This window comes from Cydia strobilella, chromosome 11 (assembly GCF_947568885.1).
Source record: "Cydia strobilella chromosome 11, ilCydStro3.1, whole genome shotgun sequence".
In the NCBI taxonomy this organism is placed as follows: Eukaryota; Metazoa; Arthropoda; class Insecta; order Lepidoptera; family Tortricidae; genus Cydia; species Cydia strobilella.
This window is the reverse complement of record NC_086051.1, coordinates 784,549-808,083: the sequence shown is the minus strand read 5'-3', so window position 1 is coordinate 808,083 and position 23,535 is coordinate 784,549.

Sequence of the window (23,535 nt, the reverse complement as noted above, 5' to 3'; positions counted from 1 at the left end):
TTGTTCGTCATCATAACTTCGTCCGCAATTGCACAGGCAAAACCCTCGGTTTCTCCGAAGAGGTCCCCGAATCGTAACCAGTTCACCGACGCGAGCAGGTCTACATCGGGTCCCGTGAGGGCCTTGTAGAACCGCCCGTGTAGCACCTTACTCTCCCATACCGCCTTGCGGCCCGCAGCACTTTGTACCACAGGTTTGTGCCAGTTCTCGTTTGCCAAGGAGAGCGGCGTGAAGTGCCTGTCCACTGCCACCACATCACGATGCATCCCACACTCGTTGTTAAGGAAATAATTCCTGAGATTGCACACCTCGCGGTTGTGGAGATCTTTGGCGTTAAGGAAGCCTCGACCTCCACACTTCCGTGAGATGTACAATCTCATAACTGACGATCGTGGGTGTAGCATACGGTGTGTGGTGAGTAGTAGACGGACCCTCCGATCCAGGGCGTCCAGCTCGGTCTGAGTCCACCTTAGTATGCCAAAGGAGTATATGAGTATGGGCATTACCCAGGCGTTGAAGGCGCGCACTTTATTGCCTCCTGACAAAAGACTGTTAAGGACTTTTGTGAGCCGACTGAAAAAGCGCTCCTTCACCGACCGTCTAATACCCTCGCCCTCAATACCCAACGACTGTGACATACCAAGGTATTTATAGGTTTCTGATTCAGAGATAGATCTGAAAGACATTGTCTCAGAAAGTTGTAAATTTGTTGAATTTACAACCTCCCCCAGCTGTACATGCATAACCGCACACTTATCGACACCAAACTCCATTCTGATGGCGGTACTGAAAACTTCTGTGGTTTTCAATAGCACCATCAAGTCTTGGTTATTTGGCGCAAATAGCTTGAGGTCATCCATGTACAGAAGGTGAGAAATGACTTCACCCTCTCTCCGAAGCTGGCAACCTAACCCTGAATCCTTCAGCAGGGTGCTGAGGGGATTCAGAGCTAGGCAGAACCACAGGGGACTCAGACTGTCACCCTGAAATATTCCTCGCTCGATCCTTATAAAGTCCTGCGGGCCAGGGCGGTCATCTCCACCTCCTGGTTGACGAAGGACTGTGATCCACTGCCTCATACACGCACTTAGGAAGGATATTAAAGCTGCATCAAGTTTATACAGCTCCAATACCCTTCTCAGCCATGAGTGAGGCACCGAATCATAGGCCTTCTTATAGTCAATCCAGGCGGCCGAGAGGCCCCCCCTGTTCCGCCGAACTTGCTGGCATATGGTCATGTCTATGAGGAGGAGCTCTTTAGTACCACAGGACCCAACCCTACATCCATTTTGAGCGGACGCCAAAATGTTGTTAGCGACAATGTGCGCGTTGATTTTTGCTCTCAAAATGGATGTAAGGAGCTTGTAGAGTGTAGGCAAGCACGTGATGGGTCTGTAGTTCTTCGCTTCCGTGGTACTACCGGACTTGTAGAGCAGGAAGGTCACACCAGTTGTTAGGGAAGGTGGGAGGGAACCGAGCTCTAGGGCTTGTTGGAACTGCGTTGCCAACCGTTCGTGCGAGCATCGAAACCATTTTAGCCAGAAGTTGTGCAATCCGTCCGGTCCAGGACTTTTCCAGTTCTGGGCCGTACGGATGGCACAACTTACATCGTCGGGGCTGATGGTAATAGCACCCATAGGTTCGATGTTCTCGCACTCACGTTCGACAACGTCTATCCAACGGCCCTCCGTGTGTTCAACAGGCACTGACCAGATGCTACGCCAGAAATCAGTCATGGCAGTAGCATCCGGCAACCGCATGTCGGACACACGAGGATCGGCTTCCTCCCACCTTCGGTATACCTTCCTTTGGTCACTTTGAAAGAGAAGATTCTGCTGGAATCGATCCACACGCTCTCTGTAGCGGCGAATACGGTTTGCCCATGCATAGACTTTCTGCTTTAGAAAGTCGATGCGCTCTGTGACATTGGCCATGTAGTCGCGGGGCCTGACATCCGTCCCCGCGAACGCCTGGTTCACAAAGCGCATTACTCGGGGGCGATTGTTGCCCCCCCTAAAGCAGATCAACTTTGCAATGAGAGTCCTAAACGAGCTGATACGTCGCTCGATCCGCGCTTGCCATGCAGGGACACCTCCGGCGGTCCTAGGTGCACGTTCAGCGTCCGGTAACTTGACTCGAGCAACACGGCACGCCGCGATGGCTCCGCAGTACATGATCGAGTGCGTATCTTCTAAATCTTTACTAGTCCGTAAATGTGGCTCTAGTAAAGCGTTTAGGGCTCCCACTAGCGCTAGATTGCGTCTATTCATAGGCAGACGTGGTAGTCGTGGCCTAGAGATGGTTGTGGCGCGATACTGCGTAATCGCCTCTTCCAAAGTCCTCCTCACTTGCTCATTAGCAGAAGTACTCACACTCGCACAGTCCCCATCGTCGGTATTAAAATCAACCCGCGGCGCCCCCGGTGCCAGGTCGGGTGCGGGCACCGGATCCGGCGATGTGGCGGGCAGATCTCGTACCGAGGTGGAGTCCGCGCGAGCAGAGAGAGCCTCCTGGCGAAGCTGATCAAGTGTCGCGTCATCCAACCGCTTTAACCGTTGAATGACACGCACCTGGTCCGATAGTCGCTGCTCCGATACGGTGATGGTAGGTTCAAGTGCCTGAAACAGAGGCAGCATCCTTGAACGATACGCGGACAGTCGGGTTCCCCCCTCTGTAACCCCATAGTAGGCGCGCATGACGTTCTCATTCATCGATTGAGTCCATCGCATGCGATGCACTACACCACCGGCAGCGGGAGCCGTGGGCGGGGCAGGATGTCCCGCAGGCCCCAAGCGTGCCGGCAGCGGTGGCCGCCCTCGTCGCGCAGGTGGTCGTGGCGGCGGCGGCGGCGGCGGCCCGCACTCGTCGCTCGACTCGCTGGTGTCGGGCGCGGTGGCGAATTCATCGCCCGACGACAATTGCGAGGAGACGGACGAGGCGGGCGAGGGTGGTGGACGTGCGTTAGTTGTGGTAGACGCTTGTGGACGCGTTTTACTCCGTGTGATCATTTTCTCTCTTTATCATTCGACCATTGTTTGTCGGCTAGTTTTGTACATATGTAGTTACATTTTTGCGGTCACGTATCCTTTGCGAGTGTCGCAAATGTGAAGAGGTAACTTTTCCACAAGAATGTACAAGGAAAATGTAGAAAAAGCCAGTAAAAACATATTTGATTAAAAAGAAAAGGAAAATTTTGTAAAAAACGCGTCTGACGTTGACAGCGTCATTTTTTTTTTTTTTTTTTTTAATATTATTATTATTATTCTAGAAAAGGTTTAAAAAGTCTTAAATATAGATGGCGCCATTAAACAAGAACATGCCTAAAATGATTTTATTATTATTATTCTCTTTATTTATCTTTCATCTTAGGCTAGGTTTTTATAATATGGATATAAAAGTAAAATACAAAAACACTTATAAAACATTACAAAAAATATATAAACACATTATAAAAAACCTAACCTAGGGTGCCGCCAGCAGCGGGGCAGGGCCCAAGCTGCCGGTGGTCAGGGCCGCAGAGAGAGGAACCGGCGGACTATCCGCGCCGTGTCCAAGATCACCGCCTTCTGCATCTGACCCTTGATCCAACCACCTAGCGAGAGTCTCTCAAGGTGTTGGTCGAGACTCTTCGCTATGAGACCGTTCGCTGAAACGACTATCGGGACAATGATCGTCGAATCAACATCCCACATGGCGGTTATCTCGTGAGCCAAGTCTAGGTACTTACTGGACTTGTCCTTCTCGGCTTTCACGAGATTCTCATCATGGGGGATGGTGATGTCGACGAGCACGGCCCGGCGCTGCGATCGATCTATTATCACAATGTCAGGCTTATTGGCTACAATAGTCCTGTCAGTGATGATCAGTTAACGAGTTTGCAACGGCGCCTGACACAGACGGGTCCAGTGACGAGAGCGGGCCGCCGCCGCCGCCGCCGCCACGACCACCTGCGCGACGAGGGCGGCCACCAAACTTTTTATTATTATTTGTATCTCCTCGGATTTCTCGGGCCTATAAATCCCGGTCTTTTGATAGGCTTGCGTGGGGATATAGATCCAACACGTAGAGGCCCCTTGGAGAGCTTTAATGTCATGTAGAACGCCTGCTGGAACCCGTTCACAGGTGCAACAATAGACACCCATGAACCGGTTGCAACAGGCATTGGGACTATTGTAGAAAAAGTGAACAGTATACCGGTCTATGGATTGAAGTTTGGGTGGACAATGAGACTGGGCTATTGAAAAGAAGTCCGGACACCTGCCATAACAATGCTAACACACGTTATCGAGGCAGGTGGTGACTTGCCGCTGACTAGATGGGCCCCTGAAACTGCCGTCGTGAAGACGACCAGGAGCAACACCGGTGTGAGCGGCTCAGGGGTGTCGAGAGGTGTGCGCCGCTTTCTACCCAGTGGCTGTTACCAGCCACTGTGCCAACTCGCGTCTTATGCATCTTTCACTTCCACCCCTGGAGCATATAGCTCTAGCGACTCCTTTCTGGACAGCCAATGAAGGCAAGCCAGAGCTGAGAGTCCTGCGGGTCCCCTTGGGGTCCACTCCGACCGACGAAGACACGCCGGAGACGGAGACCCTGACCGACTCTCGGGAGCACTCGGGTCCGTGGGGTCGTTACTCCCCAACAGCTCGCCACAAGCTGCCCTGCCCTTATTATTATTATTATTATTATTTTATGAAATAGGAGGCAAACGAGCAGACGGATCACCTGATGGAAAGCGATTACCGCCGCCCATGGACACCCGCAACACCAGAGGGGTTGTAAGTGCGTTGCCGGCCTTTAAGATGGGAATACGCTCTTTTCTTGAAGGTTTGAAGGTCATATCGGTCCGGAAATACCGCAGGCGACAGTTCATTCCACAGTTTAGCTGTGCGAGGCAGGAAGTTTCTAGAGAAACGCACAGTTGAGGACTGCCAACCATCTAAGTGGTGAGGATGGTAATGTTGTCGCGTAGGGCGATGGCGAAAAGAAGCTGCAGGGATTAATCCGAACAATTCCTCGGAGCACTCCCCGTTATACACGCGATAGAAAATGCAGAGCGAGGCCACATCTCTACGCAGCGCCAAGGAGTCAAGCCGTTCCGAAGTACGCTGGCAGTCGACAATTCGAGTCGCTTTTCGCTGGATGCGCGCATATTATGCTTTAATTATACTTTTGTGTACATGACAGCTAGCCAGGAAATGTGACAGATTTTGTACGTTGAAAGCTAAATGCAAAAAGAGAATAAGGCACGCGAGAAACGCGGGTGTTGTATGGAGGTTGTTCGTCTTGAATATTTACTAATCTCTGTTTGGACACTACATTTACTACCTATTGAGAAATGTTAAATATATTATATTGATAGTCTCATTTCGATCTTCATTATCTTAAGAGTGAAACTTTTTTAAATAAACATCACTCGATTTACATACGTGACACATACACTCGAAGTTCATTTAAATATGTGAGTGACCCATTTTTAATATATTTAATACTAGCTTTTGCCCGCGACTTTGTCTGCATAAACTTAGTAACCGCAGCTAGAGTAAGAATAGCGCCTGGAAAATATCTCATAGCAATCTAAATTTGAGCATATTATGCACACAAATTAGCAGGCACTTCGTTGATTATCCCCCCGCTTTTTACTTTCTTAAGAGATGATTTTCGGAATAAAAACTATCCTTTGTCCTTCTCAGGGACTCAACCTATCTCTATGCCAAATTTCATCTAAATCGGTTCAGCGGTTTAGCGTGAAGAGGGAACACACAGACAGAAAGACAGACAGACAGATAGACTTTCGCATTTATAATATTAGTATGGATGTCCGTGTCTCACGGAAGTTTTGTTGTTAATGTAACTACCTGTGAGTTACTATAATTGGCTTCCTGCATTTACTATAAGTTTTATGTTAATGTCACAGCTGTTGGATCTCCAAACAAATAAAAATAAAATAAACAAATAATAAATCACTCGATTTTCCTCATCTGTATAACATACACAGCAATAAGGTTTACGTGTCTACCGTTAAATATTCAAATATAATCAATTAATCATTAAAAAAATGATTATCCAAATACCTATTTATACCTGAATAATTGATGTTTATTACGTAATTTAACAACATAAGATGTAAACAACTTAGGGCACAAATCAAATAATTTTATAAAATATTTTAATTTGTGTTTTTCTAAGTAGTCACACTACTATATATTAATGATTACTAGATAAATAGTAATCATTCATTTATAGTAGTGTGACTTGCCCTTCAGATGGGACCACTCGAGAATTTAAGACAGGTACCGCCGTGGCTGGGTATAGTCTGTTTTTAGGGTTCCGTACCCAAAGGGTAAAAACGGGACCCTATTACTAAGACTCCGCTATCCGTCTGTCCGTCTGTCTGTCTGTTACCAGGCTGTATCTCATGAACCGTGATAGCTAGACAGTTGATATTTTCACAGATGATGTATTTTTGTTGCCGCTATAACAACAAATACTAAAAAGTACGGAAACCTCGGTGGGCGAGTCCGACTCGCACTTAGCCGGTTTTTTATTCCGTAGACTAAAATAACATTTCATGTCATTTCATGTCATTTTAGTTACGGAATAAAAAAACAGACTATAGAGGCCCAGGTGGGAGTTAGCCGCGTAAACTAACAACACCGCGCCGGTTCGATTCCGGCCTCGGCGATTGGAGGGCTTGGTCACTTTTTCTTTAGTATATGACATCTATTTCAGTTTACAAATTTTATCTTCTCTTTAATTTTTAATTTATAATTTCTTTATTAAGATAACTAGGATCCATTAGGGTTAGGTACATGGTGACTTAAAATCTATTGTTAATATTTAAAATACTAATTAAATTAAATTAATTTAAAAATTTACAATAAATTAAATGAATGGTTTTTTTTTTCCTGCTCCCTTAAATATAAACTTCATATAAATACGGCATCAGCATACGAACTTTGATGACGCCCGTTTTACAGATGATTTGATACGTCGCAATTACAATTAATTGCATTTGTTGGATCGGAATGAGTCGATCGAATTGGATCGGCTTAATGTCTACATGATTAGCCGAAAGGTCGACACCTAGGTTAAAATTTGCCCGGGAAATTCCAATTCTTGGGAGTGACGTAAAAGTAAGTAAATAGTAAACTTAAGCACGAAACAATAACGAAAGACGAATTTATTCCTATGAGAGATCTTTTCCAGCTAACCTACAAAAAATAATTAAAATCTATAGGCACTTAAAATAATCTTAAATTATTACATTTTTTTAAATACTACGTCAGTGGCAAACAAGCATACGGCCCGCCTGATGTTAAGCAGTCTCCATAGCCTATGTACGCCTGCAACTCCAGAGGAGTTACATGCGCGTTGCCGACCCTAACACTCCTCTCCCTCGAGCTCTGTCAAACTTACTCACCGGCAGGAACACAACACTATGAGTAGGGTCTAGTGTTATTTGGCTGCGGTTTTCTGTAAGGTGGAGGTACCTCCCCAGTTGGGCTCTGCTCTAGACCTGGAATGACATCCGCTGTCCTGTGCCCTACCACACAAAGCGAGATGTCATTCACAGTGCTCATACCTCCCTTTTGCACGTAGTTTAAGAACATACCCGGGTACATGCTATAGTATAAATATATTATCTTTAAATAAATAGATAAATTAATAAAATACAAATTAAAAACTGTAATAGATGTCATATATTAGAGCCTTAGAGCTGGTCAGACGCCTAGTCTTACTAAGATGGCATATAGTCGAGAAATTCGGACGGGCACCGCCGTGGCGACTGGCCTAGGGGTTCATGGCGTTAGCCGCGATAGCTAAAGACGCCGGTTCGAATCCGGCCTTCACCACTGGAGGGCTTCGTCACTTTTTCTTTAATATATGACATCTATTACAGTTTTTAATTTATATATAGTAGTGTGACTACTTAAAAAAAAAACACAAATCAAAATATTTAATAAAATAATTTGATTTGTTCCCAAACTTGTTAATAAAATACATATATTACAATCGTACACACCTTCCTAATTTCCAGATAATGCTTCATCAGGGAGCCATACTTTTTTTTATTTTTATTTAGCTTTTAGCGACGCCACTGACTGGCACCGCCTCAAAGGAGATGGTTACGATTGGTTACGTTTACGTTAAGTAAATAAGGGTCGTAATAGATGATTTTTCTTTATACACTACAGCAAAAAAAAAGAAGTTTTGGACGCTCCGCGGAGGAAGTGACAAAAATCCTTATTCCGTTTTCTTATTACAAACTAGGTACATACAATATCGAAATACTCGAAATCCAGGTACAGCCGCAGACGACGCTCAAACTGCCAAGTGCCGCTAGGGGCAAATTAAATACGCGTTTTAAAAAAAACAATTATGTATTCATGGCACTGGCGGTTGAGACATTTGAGCCTTGGTCGTCAGACACCGAAAAACTAGTCAAAGAAATTCCACAGAAACTTATGTGGTGAATTACCTCGCCCCGCGGCAGCAGATTGACGACCTTTTGGTTTTGTACTGTTTTTAAGCAACGTACTCACACAATGACGCATGCCGCGTGTACAGACGTGCCGTTCACACACAGTGAGAAAACGCAAGTGATATTTGATGTATTGTGTCCGCCCTGACCGCAGCCCCGAGATGATACCTACTTTCGTAGATAGGTAGTTACATTGCAAAAACCGTACATATGGGCGTGTCTTTAACCACGTTGCTAATAAATCTCGGCTGAATCGAAGCCAAATTGAATTGTCCGCAATAAATCATCAGACAATTAATGAACGAATTTACGCCTCACGTTTTTACAACACGTCGAGTATTGAAACAGGAATTGTTTTTCTATATACGGGTGATTTTTAAATAAAATTGCATGTGGATTTAGACAAATTTTTATCGTTGAGTCACACTAACTGTTTTATGTGCAAATAGTGAGTGCACGCGAGTTAAACCGTAAAATTAGTTCTCAACACAGCCATTTGCTCAAAACGACGTTTTTATTCCACCGATTTTTGGCTCATAATCCTAGATATTACCTTAAAACGCGTGCTTTTTCAGTATATATATATATTTATATATATTTTTTTTTTATAACAATTATTTAACAACACAAATCTCGTCCTGCCCAGAATACTCAGGTTGAGCCATTGAAATATAAACCATTTTTTTGGAAAATAGAGTTAACTTTTCATTCATAACTTGCCAAAAATGGAATATATCATTTAGGAATCACAATGGGCAGGACGAGGCTGCCTATTGTGATTCCTAGAGGACATATTCATTGATACCTACACAAAATCACCCGTTTGATAACGCAAAACTTCAACAATATGCACACGTATTTTTATAAATAAGTACATATTATTTTTGAAAAAGACTCCTACGCTTTTCTAAAGACATTTCACATCAAAAACACACACATTTCGCTAACGCTCAATTCAATGTCATCCAATCCGATCAAATCCAATCTGCCGGCAGATAGCCATATCAACGTTGTCAACTCAACGTCCAGTCAGTCTCTGAACGCCGCCACCAACGCACGTACGAGCGTAACTGTTGCAAAGTTTTGAATTTCGAACTTTGTTTTTTTTTTCTGTGCATAGTTTTGACGTTGGAGATTGTAATTGGAGTTTTGGAATTTTTTTGTTCGGTGAGTTTAGACTTAGTTTTTTTGCGTTTGATTTAAAAATAAGTTCATTTGCGTATGTTTTAGTGTTTGTAAATATTAACATGAAGCTTATTTGTAGAATTATTAATGGATTTTAAGCTTCTTAATCAAAGAAATTTTAATGCTGAATACATATCAGTTTGAAGTAAATTGATTAAAGTATACTGTTTGTAAAATATAAAAGTTCTTATAAAAGTTTTTCTTTTTGAACTAAAAATAGTACGAGATAAACTTTATTAAATTTCAGATCGCCATTATGCGTGTACTGCTTAATTTTTTTTAATTTAAATTATAGTATTTATTAGAGGTTGTACAGTTCATATTACCACACAAAATGTTACGTATTTTTATTGCAGTTACTTAAAATTACTTATCAAATTTTGTTTTTGCTGTAAGTAAGTTAAACTTCCTTCAAGCTCAATGTAGGTTTTAGGTATAAATAAATAAATAAATATTATAGAGACATTCTTACACAAATTGACTAAGTCCCACGGTAAGCTCAAGAAGGCTTGTGTTGTTGGTACTCAGACAACGATAATATATATATAATACTTATACAAATACTTAAATACATAGAAAACATCCATGACTCAGGAACAAATATCTGTGTACATCACACAAATAAATGCCCTTACCGGGATATGAACCCACGACCATCGGCTTCACAGGCAGGGTCACTACCCACTAGGCCAGACCGGTCGTCAAAGGTATCCGTAAAATGTGCCCCTACTTTGCTCCCTATTGGGTAGTTGTGGTCCTGCAGTTTTTAGATTATTAACTATATCACAACTTTATGTGTTACAACATGATAGTAGTGATGTTTTCTTTAAATTGGCATAATTTATATGAATATACTACAAGAAAATGATTTAAAAAAAATACATTTTTCAATTTTGGAGCAAATTCTGGCGCAGGTTGGCACTTTTTTAGAAACCTAAAGGATGTCCCAAAAAGGACGCAAGATTTGAAATTGATGAAAAACACATTTTTTTTTTCGATATAATATATGTGTATATAAAATCTTGAAATACATAAAATAGGGTTATTTGTGGAATAATACGTCAGGCAAATGTCCTTCTAGGCTTTGCTGGCACATACGCACTCTTTTGTCAAAATTTTCTATGACCATTTTGCATCAAATGCGGCTGAATTTCTCCGACGCAGCGTCGAATTTCCTCTTTTAAAGCATGAGTGGTTGTGGGCTTATTGGCATAGACTTTAGACTTTAAATAACCTCATAAAAAGAAGTCTAAAGGCGTTAAATCGCAAGATCTAGGGGGCCAATTCTGATCACCGAATCGAGAGATCACACGACTAGGAAATGTTTCATGGAGTAATTGCATCGTTTCTCGGGTTGTGTGACAAGTGGCCCTGTCTTGTTGAAACCACATTGCTTCCACATCGATATTTTTACACCGTTTTTACAAACGCTAAACATTCAGCTGTCAAATAGTTTTTTTTAGGGTTGCCAGCACTAAAATACAAAAATGGCGGCAAATTCAAATCTTACGTCCTTTTTGGGACACCCCTTTATTCCGCAGAAGTCAAATTGCCTTGGTCACCGGTGACCACAGAGCTGGCAGCTTCCTCGCTCAAAGAATTAGTCTTTTTAGTATTTTATTTTAAGGTTAGTATTATTTATTTTTAGACTTAGCTTTTAAGTTTTATAGTATTTTAATTAGATAATAATGTTATATTACCTGCCTTTATGTTTATTTACTTTATTAAATTGAAGTTCAATCGTTATATAAGTTATAACATTTTATATTATTAAATTTGATTTTCGTTCTCTTTGATATTTGTATGCCAACCGGAATAACATAGCAATCCAACTGTATATATATTATATACCTATAATTTACAAATAAAGAATTATGATTATGATCGTGCAATGTGCAAAGTTAGATTAGGTATTGCCTATCTTAATATTTATCTCTGAAACTTCTTTCATGTAGATATCGATGCGATTCATCTCAAGTGACATTTAGAATCGATACCGTCATATTTATTTATATACCTAGGGTTTTATATGTATTAAATGCTAACAAAATAATGTTTTAATAAATAATGTCTTTGTATGTCAATCTTCCTTCCACCGCTAATCTTACGTGTCCGCCCTGAACATTGAAGTTTCATAATGAAATTCCTTATTCAGCTGGAGTAGCTCAGCCCGAGGGACGTGCGTTGCTTGCTACAACGCGCGGATACCTAACTACCGACTAAATTTAACTAAGTACAAAGATAATCATTTCTAACGATGACGACCCAAAACTAATGTCAATTTCCATTACTAAACAAACACACAATAATAAACTCACAATTTATTGAATGACCAAAAGAAAACCTTAATAATAATCCAGATTATATGTAAGATATCCGCAACTCAGGCTTCAGGTGGCTACAAATGCAAATCAGCAACATTCTTCGTCCCATACAAAGATTATTCTTCAATATCTCGATAACCAAATGCCCAATTAAAGGATGACTCACGTTAGACCGGGCCGTGTCCGGGCCGGAGCTTTCGGCGCTTACTTTTCTATGACATGACAGGTGATCACGTGATGCCTTCCATAGAAAACGAAGCGCCGGAAGCCCCGGCCCGGACACGGCCCGGTCTAACGTGAGTCATCCTTAACGTAGGTACCTATCTGAAAATTTTAAATTCATAATCAAATTCCTTATTCAGCTGAAGTAGCTCAGCCCGAGGAACGTGAGATACTAAACTCGATGTATATTCGTGAGCTTACACGTTCGACGCTAACGCCTAATGTACGCACGCTCATGACGCTCGGAGCATGCGTTTCGTGGCCAAATAACCACAGGGCGGACACGCTATACATCAAAAATCACTTTCGTTTCTATGTGTGAACGGCACGTCGTACACGCGGCATGCGTCATTGTGTGAGGAAGTTGCTTAAAAACATTACTGAGCGGACGGCAAAAGGTCGTCAATCTGCTGTCGCGGGGCGAGGTTTCGAGTCGAGGCGGGGCGGTGCGTGGCCGTTCTGTATGATAATACTATTACTTATTCTGTGGCATAACGCTCGACTAACAAAACTAGGTACACTGTATCTGTGAGGTGTTTAAGATAAAGCTGCAACAACGAGTCATCTAAAACATCCTTTATTGCTGTGATAAAAAAATACCTGCTGCCGTAACCAATCGCTTATCGATCGAAAAGTAGAAATGCTAACGAAAAGTCATGTGATCACAACGAATAATAACTAAAACGAAGCCTGGTTAGAGCTCAAAAACGTGGGGCCACCCACGGGTATTATGCCACAAGTGATTAAAATTTACAGTGCGCAGTTTGGCAACGCCAAATATTGTTATACCGCGCAAGAGGATTCACAAATAGAATTTTATTTTAGCCAATTATAACTTTTATTGACTAATCATAACTTTTTCTAATAGCGAGAAATTGTGTATTGACTCAATAGTCAAATCTGCGGGCCGGGTATATTAATATTTTTATGGAAAAGGGATAACTTTCAGTATGTGTCACATAGTGTCAATCATATGGTCCATTTTTCGAATTCAAAAACGTAAAGTCAAATAATTTAATTTCCGTACCATTTCGTACCTTGTCACGGTGACAATCAATATAAAAGTCGCTTAGGACCCCATACTGTCACTGTGACAAGGTACGAAACGATACTGAAATTAAATTCTTGATTGTACTGTGAACTTCGTCTATATAAATTCCGTTGCTGGTCATCATGTGATCATTTCCATATATCATTCAAGTTTCAATTGTCATTTGATTTATATGATTTTCTCTTAGCTAGGCCCCCTGTGCAGGTGATGTTCATATAAAAAGCAATTGATATACTGAAAAAATATATCGGCTGAAGGCAGAATTTCCACGTATTCACAACGACGGGACTTAATCGCGTAAAATAAGCGCCGTCCTCGAAACGTCGGAGGTAAATTTAAAACTTATTTTACGCGATTAAGTCCCGTCGTTGTGAATAATAATGAGATTAATGAGTAAAAATCGTGGAAGAATTTCCACGTGTTTGTTTAGGAACAAGGTTTAGTCTATGCAACTTCTAACACTGATTTCGCAGTGAAAATCAATGTTATATTTTTTTAACTATATTTCCTAGAATCAGCAAGCAGTTATGTGATACATATATTAATTTCGGGCAAAACGGAAAATCATACATTTAAGGGTTCGTATGGTCTCAGGCTTTTTGGTGGCGGTTTCATGAGACTTAAAATATTCAAGTTTATATTTTTGCAGAATATCTTTACTACAAATGAGTTTAATTTTATCTTCATTTTACAGCGTTGTAATCAGGATACAAGTATAACCACAACCACAGCAGTCAGAGCGGTATTTTTCATGATGTTTTATGTACGTGCGAGATGTAGGTTGTTTTATTACGACCATGCTGCAGTGAAATGGGTTTAATAAAGCTTACCCATAAGCATGTGTAGGAGTATTGTATGTGTCGAAGTATTTTTATTATTTGCGTTTTTATACGTCGGCTGAAGATTATAGGTATATTACGTATATTATTATTTTTTACTGTATATTTCCTGTTAAATTTAGCAAGAAAAATAATGTAACATGAAGAGGTATGCTTTGGGAAAACCTTGTCTTGTGAAAAGATTTACTTTTTGAATTTTATTCATGTTTAGGGTTCCGTACCCAAAGGGTAAAAACACGACCCTATTACTAAGGCTCTGATGTCCGTCTGTCCGTCTGTCTGTCACCAGGCTGCTCATGAACCGTGATAGCTAGACAGTTGAAATTTTCACAGATGATGTATTTCTGTTGCCGCTATAACAACAAATACTAATAAGTACGGAACCCTCGGTGGGCGAGTCCGACTCGCACTTGCCCTTTTTTTTTATTCTTGCGATTGGGTTGCGGCGCAAACTCCAAGCTCCTCAAGTGAGTCGCTAAAAGATGCGGAGACACTGTTAAAAGAATTAGAACGGAATTAGGTACCTACCAACATTTGCTCTTCATAAAAATCTTAACTTACACTTTGGAAACTTACATAGGTGCCGAGTTACGCATCTGAAAACAAAATGTCACCAATTATGTAGGACAACACAAATACTTTAAGGATTAAAATGAAATATCACTAAACAATTCATAATGTTACTCCTACCAAAGATAGATATAACTCCGTAATAGATGGATACAGTCTAAGGAAAAAACGTGCCTCGAAAATCACGAAAATTTTATTCTCGATCAGATGGCGCCACTAGTTTTGGCCTACACTCGTATAGAGGGCGTTGACTGTTTCGTTTGTTATTTATAATTTTAACGCATACCAGTGAAAGAACATGGGTCAAAATCATATAAAAAAAATTAATGCAAATTAAAAAATCATTTATCCATATTTAAATACATTTTATCGTATTTTTATAAATATTTATTTTTAGTTTTAAAGTGTGTCGACAGATGGCAGTGAATTTACTGGGGTTACAAAATTTACTATGACAGTACCGCTCTAGTATAAGTTACTCTATGCTCCTACCTAGATCCAACTTAGCTGAGCAATATGACAAGTAAGTGCTAACTTTTGCATTTCTCAAAAATTTAAGTGCATTTTACTGCGTATTATTTTGCTCTTAATAATTATGATTTTAAATCCTAGAATGCAGTGAACATTCACTGAGCAGCTGAGTTCTAGTTGGTTAAGTTCTGCATTGAGGCAAGTTAACAAGTATCGCAGTTTGTAACCTCCTAAGTCCCAGAGTCGTTTTTGCAGTATTGAATTTGGAACCTTCCTTTATTACATTATAGTTCGAATTTCGATTTGAATTTGTCCTTTTAAAAGGGCATTGGGATTTACAAGGTTAACTCGGTGTAACAAGCAAGACGCGGTTCAGCGTGGAGTTCTTTAGAAAGTTTGACCTGCGAGTATGTATAATGCAAATATATGTTTCTTTTAATGTGACAAAGTTCTGAATGTAGGTCAGTGTAACCTGCATTGAAACGTTAGAAATAAGGGTAACATGTAATTCGCGATAAACCCGATAAAATTATGTTTTTATATTATGAACATCAGATCTGTTCTTAGTTGTATATTTTTTACGTAACAGAGTAATACATAAATAAAAACCTCAATAGTACTGAAAACATAACAAGTACACAACTGGGAGCAAATCAAATTATTAATGATTTGTGTTTTTTAAGTAGTCACAAGTTGAGGTAAACGGAGAACACATTGCATATGTCCATGAATACCTTTATTTGGGCCAAAAAGTCTCTTTCCAGGCGCGACAAGAAAAAGAGGTCGACAGACGGATCGAGAACGCCTGGAAGAGCTATTGGTCCATGAAACACCTCATGAAGGGAGACCTACCTCTATCACTCAAACGTAGGCTCATGGACATGTGCATACTTCCAGTCCTCACCTACGGTGCTCAGACTTGGTCTCTGACGGAAGCTCAGAAGTCCAAACTCGGGGTTTGTCAGAGAGGTATGGAGCGCAGCATATTAGGTGTGAAACTCGGGGATCGCATCCGGAACACCACGCTGCGCTCTAAAACCCAAATAATAGATGTAGCTCGGAAAGCGGACAAGTTAAAGTGGGACTGGGCTGGTCATGTCTGCCGCATGCCGAATGACTTGTGGGCCAAAATAACCACAGAGTGGGTGCCCCATGAGTCAAACCGGGGATCCGGCAGACCTCGTCGGCGATGGCGGGATAACTTGGACTCCTTTTTGAGCGATTGGCCAGACCCCATATGGAGTACTGCTGTCACCTTTGGGCAGGAGCACCTGGATGCCAGCTTGGACCCTTCGACTCAGTCCAAAGGCGCGCTGTACGAATCGTCGACGATCCCAAACTCACAAGCGGTATCGAACCTTTAAGTCTAAGGAGAGACTTCGCCTCCTTGTGTGTGTTCTACCGCTTGTACAATGGGCTGTGCTCTGAAGAATTGTTTGACATGATGCCAACGGCCGCTTTCTATCACCGCACCGCTCGCCATCGGCAGGGTGTTCATCCTCACACCCTAGCACCTAAATGGTCGCGTACTGTGCGGTTTAAGAGGAATTTCCTCCCGCGTACGCTTCGGCTGTGGAATGAGCTCCCTGCCGAGGTTTTCCCGAGGGGCTACAGTATGGGGTTCTTCAAAAAAGGAGTGTACAGGTTTTTAAAGGGTCGGCAACGCGCGTGCAATATCTCTGGTGTTGCAGGCGTTCATAGACTACGGTAACTGCTTACCATCAGGCGGGCCGTATGCTTGATTGCCACCGACGTGGTATAAAAAAAAAAAAAAAAAAAAAAAGATGTAGCTCAAAACCGGGAGGAGTGGAAGAAGAGGGGGGAGGCCTTTGCCCAGCAGTGGGACACAATAGGCTCGTAATAATAATAATAAGTAGTCACACTACTTTATATAAATTATAAACTGAGATAGATGTCATATATTAAAACAAAAGTGACGAAACACTAGTGGTGAAGGCCGGATTCGAATTGGCGTCTTTAGCAAATCGGGCTAACGCCTTGAACCCCTAGGCCACCCCGCCACGGCGGAACCGGCCCTAATTTCTCAAGACTAATAGGCGTCTTTGACTAACTCTAAGCGCAAGCAGTACGTGCTTGCTTCTCCTGTACTTATTTCTTACGGAATTACGATATAGCCAGAGACTGGTGCTGCCATCTATACACAACTTGTTCCCAAATGATATTATTTAATTTAAATATTTTGATTTGTGGTTTTTAAGTAGTTACCCGGTCTTTAGCAATCCGGGCTAACGACTTGAACCCCTAGGCCACCCCGCCACGTCGGAACCGGCCCCAATTTCTCGACTATATGCCATCTTACTAAGACTAGGCATCTTTGACCAGCTCTAAAGGGGCCCACTGACTATCAGTCCGCCGGACGATATCGGCCTGTCAGTTGTTCCGAAATGTCAAATTTTTGTTCTCACTGACAGGCCCATATCGTCCGGCGAACTGATAGTCAGTGGGCCCCTTAAGAGCAAGCAGTACGTGCTTGCACCTATACGAATTCCTTACGGAATATTCCGCACATAGTATCGAATTCCTTACGGAATATACTGCACATATATTATCTTTAACATGTGAAACTCACTAAAAACACAAAAGCAAAGCAGGTAAAAGAGCATAAATTCCTGAATTATTTACCACGTACACTAATTACACTAGTGCAGTACTTAGCTATTCTGCTTAGCTTTAGCATAAAATATACTTTAATGTTGTTGTTGTTCAAAGCTTTTAGTTAAACTTAAGGCAGACTAAAGCACTCAAAAGTTACCTTTGTTTCCAAGGAAAACTTAAATAGCGTTTTATTATAACATTTAAAACTTTAACAAGTTGGTATACATCAAATTATGTAAAAATATTTTCCATAATGTTAATATCTAAAGAGAAAAATGGGGACTTTCCTCGTAAGTAGGTGATTTGAATTTGTGATGTCTACCCCCAAATTTTTCATAAGCTTACGTCAGGAATAATTACACATTTTGGGGTCGTGATCCTGTATATCAAAAACTTGTTAAGATGGCGACACTAAACAAATTCCCCATTTTACTCTTATACGGGATGACCATACCGAACTTTTTAAGGGGTTCGCTGATTATCAGTCCGTCGGACGATATCAGCCTGTTAGAACAAAAATTTGACAGTTTCGAACAACTGACAGGCCGATATCGTCCGGCGGACTGGTAATCAGTGAGCCCCTAAAGATACGTCAAATACCTATTACGTCTAAAGCCTCATTGTCAAGAGGGCGCTGTTATTCTCATGTATGTGGTGACAGTTCAGTTTAGTATGAAAAATTTAGTTTCAATGAAATTCCGCAACATGTCGCGTGATCATATGTATATTCCTAGTCAGGCTTTACATACGTTAGGGATTAGATATGTCAGTGTCAAAAGTGACGTTTTTTCAAACAAAAACGTCACTTGCGAAAAAAATTGCGAAAGGCCCGATGACGAACGTTTTTTTTTAAAACGTTTTTCTTTATTTTACTTATAATTTGATCTAGTGATTATTAATTAATGTCATTACCGGGTCTAACGCGACTAAATTTAATTATTTTACCTTTCTCTCGCGTTAGACCCGGTAATGACATTAATTATGTGTATATGTTATACGAAACGCGAGAATTCAAGTGATTATTGTTAGTGTACTTTAATAATAAAATTAATTGTTGTTTTATTGTGGAGCGTGGGAGAACTGAACGTTTGCGTAGGACTCGATTTCTTGTTGACGTTGTCTGTTTACTTTAGTGTTTATTCGCTGAAAGCAATTTACTTTATCTTTCGTAATAGGTTATTTATTTATTAGTTTAACTTTTTATGAAATCTGGATTTATTTGATCATTTAGTATTATTATAGACATTAGAGTTGAGGTCACGCACATAAGAACATTGTGCGAGTATGCGAATATTGTGAATAATAAACGCATGCGTTCATATTTTTCCTTCAAACGCGTGAAATAGCGGTATATATCACGGGTGGGTGGGGCAAAGGAACGAAATCTGTCCCCGATTTTCAACACAAGATTATGTTATAAAATACACGTTAAAACCATAAAACCGTCTAACAAACAGAGCAAAAGCGATACGAAAATTGGAGTGATGTCAAATATCATTGGAAGTATTAAGGGGCCCACTGACTATCAGTCCGCCGGACGATATCGGCCTGTCAGTTAGAACAAAAATTTGACAGTTCCGAACAACTGACAGGCCGATATCGTCCGGCGGACTGATAGTCAGTGGGCCCCTTTAAAGTCGGAATTAATATGTGATTGCGTAAATTACTTTCTTTTATAGGTACCAAAGATAGATATAACTCCGTAATAGATGGATACAGTCAAGGAAAAAACGTGCCTCGAAAATCAAGAAAATTTGATTCTCGTTGAGAGGGCGCTACTAGTTTTGGCCTACAGTCATATAGATGGCGTTGACGGTTTCGTTTGTTATTTAACAATTTTAACGCATATCAGTGAAAGAACATGGGTCAAAGTCATAAAAATAATTAATGCAAATAAAAAAAATCATTTATCTATATTTAAATATAGGTACATTATATCGTATTTTTATAAATCTTCATTTTTAGATTTAAAGTGTGTCGACAGATGGCAGTGAATTTACTGGGGTTACAAAATTTACTATGACAGTACCGCTCTAGTATAAGTTACTCTATGATAGGTACTGATAAAAAAATGTATCAAAGGAGCCGATGCCTTCCAAAACTTATTAAGGAATTATTTATTCATAATAATGGACATTCGTTATGATGCAATATAATATAATTAATAACACACACACAGACACACACACAGAATTTATATTGGAAATAGGAAAATATATTATTGAGTTTTTTTTGGGTATCTATTGTGTGACATAATTATTGAAAGTCATAATGTAGTGATTGTCATATTATCATTAGTCATAATTTGTTTTTTCTTAAACGCGTAACTTTTCAGGATTGCCATAAAATAAACCTAATATCTATAGGATAACCCGAGGAATATCCTGAAAAGTTAACGGTTTCAGAATTATGACTAATGATAATATGACAATCATTACATTATGACTTTCAATAATTATGTCAAACAAAGGGACCCCTTTTTTTCTACCATATATGTTATCACTTTAAAAAGATGTTCAGTTTCTCCATAGAAGGCACCGACAGAAAAAATATAGTACCTATAGTATACCAGTCAATATGTCAGGAACCGACAGAAAATAAATCTAGCGATATCGACGCTATGTCGTATTTGCTGATCCATTATCGCGAGAGCTGGTTCGGCCTCTAATTTGTTTACCTTTGTTACGCGTGTTTACGCTAATATTATTATTGTCATAGTTAGCACAACTACTATTGTTTGTGGGAATAAAAGGGAACTAATTGCGTTATCATGAAGTACTAAGTAAGTTTTTGTTCTTATTTTCAGAGGAAATCCAATGATGAAGTAAAGAAAATATATTGCACAGTACACATTTTGAGAATTACCTCCAATATTTGAGTCCATTTGCATAGATATGAAATAAAGTTCAAAATTACTAAATATTGTTCATAGAATATTTTTTTATGAGATGTGTATATTTAATTTTGAATTCAAATGCCCAATTTTGGTATATATATTTCAAAATAGTTTTGCGAGATCTAACTTTGTTATATTTACCTCATAAATTCCATTCGGCTAGTTTCATTTGCATTTATAAATAGCTAACCCTGTGTTTCTACTGTTACAGTCCTGAAATCATTTCAAACATAGACATAGAGAATCATACTATATTTGTCTTAAGGGGCCCACTGACTATCAGTCCGCCGGACGATATCGGCCTGTCAGTTAGAACAAAAATTTGACAGTTCCGAACAACTGACAGGCCGATGTCGTGCGGCGGACTGCTAGTCAGTGGGCCCCTTTACACTAGTGCTAGCACCCAAAAGAAAAGGATGAGTATAGATTTTTTTGGTTCTATTTACTAAAAAGATTTGCTTGACTATTATATATCCATACATTAACCCACGACAGATAGAACACTAGGTCATGGTCATGGATTTTATAGTTAGCAAAAACTTATTCAAAATGAGCTAGATTCAACAGAATACCTAATACTTATAAAAATAGTCTATCGACAGTGTATAGCATAGGTACATGAAAAGAACCTTACAATAATATTGTCTTCAGTTACCGGGCAGTTACTCATGAAATAAAACTATGAAAACGGATTATATCGCGTATATTGAATTTATAATACATCCCGTATCGCTTTATCGCGTATATAGATTTAGATTTAGATTTATTTATTTCATAATATTAAATGACAATATAAATTATTTTTACACTAATCTATACGAATTTATATTATGATCGTCAAGTGGAAAATAACAATTGATTATAATTATACAAAAACAATACACAATTTAAAAACCATTTGAATAAGCAATCGATTAATTAATTAATTAAATTTTTAACAATGTCAAATAAAATAAAATGAGAAAAACAATGTCAATACGGCTAAGCAAGATATCTCATAATGATCGTCAAAATAAAATGAAATACACGTCAATAGAAAAATTAATTAATTAATGATTAATAAATATTACATTTAATTTATTATAATACACGTTATTTCCATATATTCATTAACCGAATACAATGGATTATCCAATAAAAAGAGTCTCAATTGGCGTTCAAATGTTTCGTCAGATGGTCAGATGGTCAGATATATATCTTTACTTGAAAATTGTTGTACTATATAACTAGCCTTATGAACCGATTTTGCATGTACAACCAGCCTTAAAGTTTATAATTTATGATAGTTCATTATTTTTGTATGTGGGTATTTTTGCACTTTGTAGTTTTTCCTCAGTCACCCGTTGACCACGAACGCTGTAAAGGGTTCGAAACGTCGGGATGTATTATAAATTCAATAAACGCGATATAATCCGTTTTCATAGTTTTATTTAACCTTATAATAACAAAATTTATTTGCACTTATAGGTACACTCAGTGGGTTATTCCTCCGAGGTTTGCACGCATCTCAAATTAATAATAATATAGTTAAAAAATCTTGTCAGTCTTACCGAGCTTATTACAGCCTCCGGCGTGAGCTTAATTATAATTACCACCCGAGTTAGAGGGGCGACCCAAGTACCCGTACCATGAGTCAACACTGACACTGACATATAATATATATAAGTCTTAAGCTTTATTAAAAAGATGATAAATAACATTTACATTAATCGTATAAAATAAAATTATGACTACTTATAAAATAAAACGACTAAAACTAAACCTACCTATAAAAATAAAAATCCCTATAACAAACCCTGACCTCTTGGCAAGGTGCCCATCACGCAGGCAGCATTCCCGCGCTGTATCGCGATAGCAAGCCTTTGCGCGAGAAAGCTGCCCGCGTTAAGTTATTAAAATAAGCAAACGCCTACGAAATTTATTTAGTCTTATACATCTCGCTCGCACTTATATGTACTGATATATAAGTGCTGCTATGCATCTTGCTCGTACTGACGAGCAAGATGCATATAAACTAGAAAGTAAGACGTTGAACTTTCGAATCGAACTTTCATTTTGATTTTTGATATCAAAATGTAAAAATAATAATTCAGCCTATATACCTACGTCCCGTCCTGCTACTCCGTTTGGTTATATCCTCTAAGCTTGAAACATATAACTACCTACTAAATAGACCGTCGACGCAAGCTCCTGATGACGCTCCTCGGTACGGAGTGAAACATGTAGCGCGTTTTCGACTTAAAATACGTGAGTGACCCGTTATTAATATATTTAATATACCTACTAAATAGCTTTAAAAAAGTAGTTCCAATTCTATTGGAACTATTCTATAGTTCGATGTAAACTCATTTAAAAAAATTGTTATCAAAATAGTACATTATGATACAAGTGTGCTAAGTTGGTCATTACACACGAGGCGATATTGTGCGCGCGAGCTGTAAGCGAGCGCGCAATAAGAAAGCCGATGTGTGTAATGACCAATGCACACGCGTTTCATACGACGTTTTTCAACACACTTGCGAGAAAAAAAATAAACTCATATTAATCAAATTTTAATAGTTAAAACAGTTACTATTGTGTGTTTCATCTGTCATACTCGTACAGCCGGCCGGCCCTCGCTCGCCCCGGCGGATATCTAGGATTATGAGCCAAAAATCGGTGGAATAAAAACGTCGTTTTGAGCAAGTGTGTTGAAAAAAAAATTAAGTTTCTACCATGGCCTACCGCCAATTTCAATCTTTTGGATGGAAACTGTTAATATTTATGTTATATCAGTTGAAAAATGTCTAGATATTCAAAGAAATTGCTACAATATCTGAGTATGCGACTAAACATTATGGAGCTGACTTTATATAAATTGGAACGAAAATAAACTATCG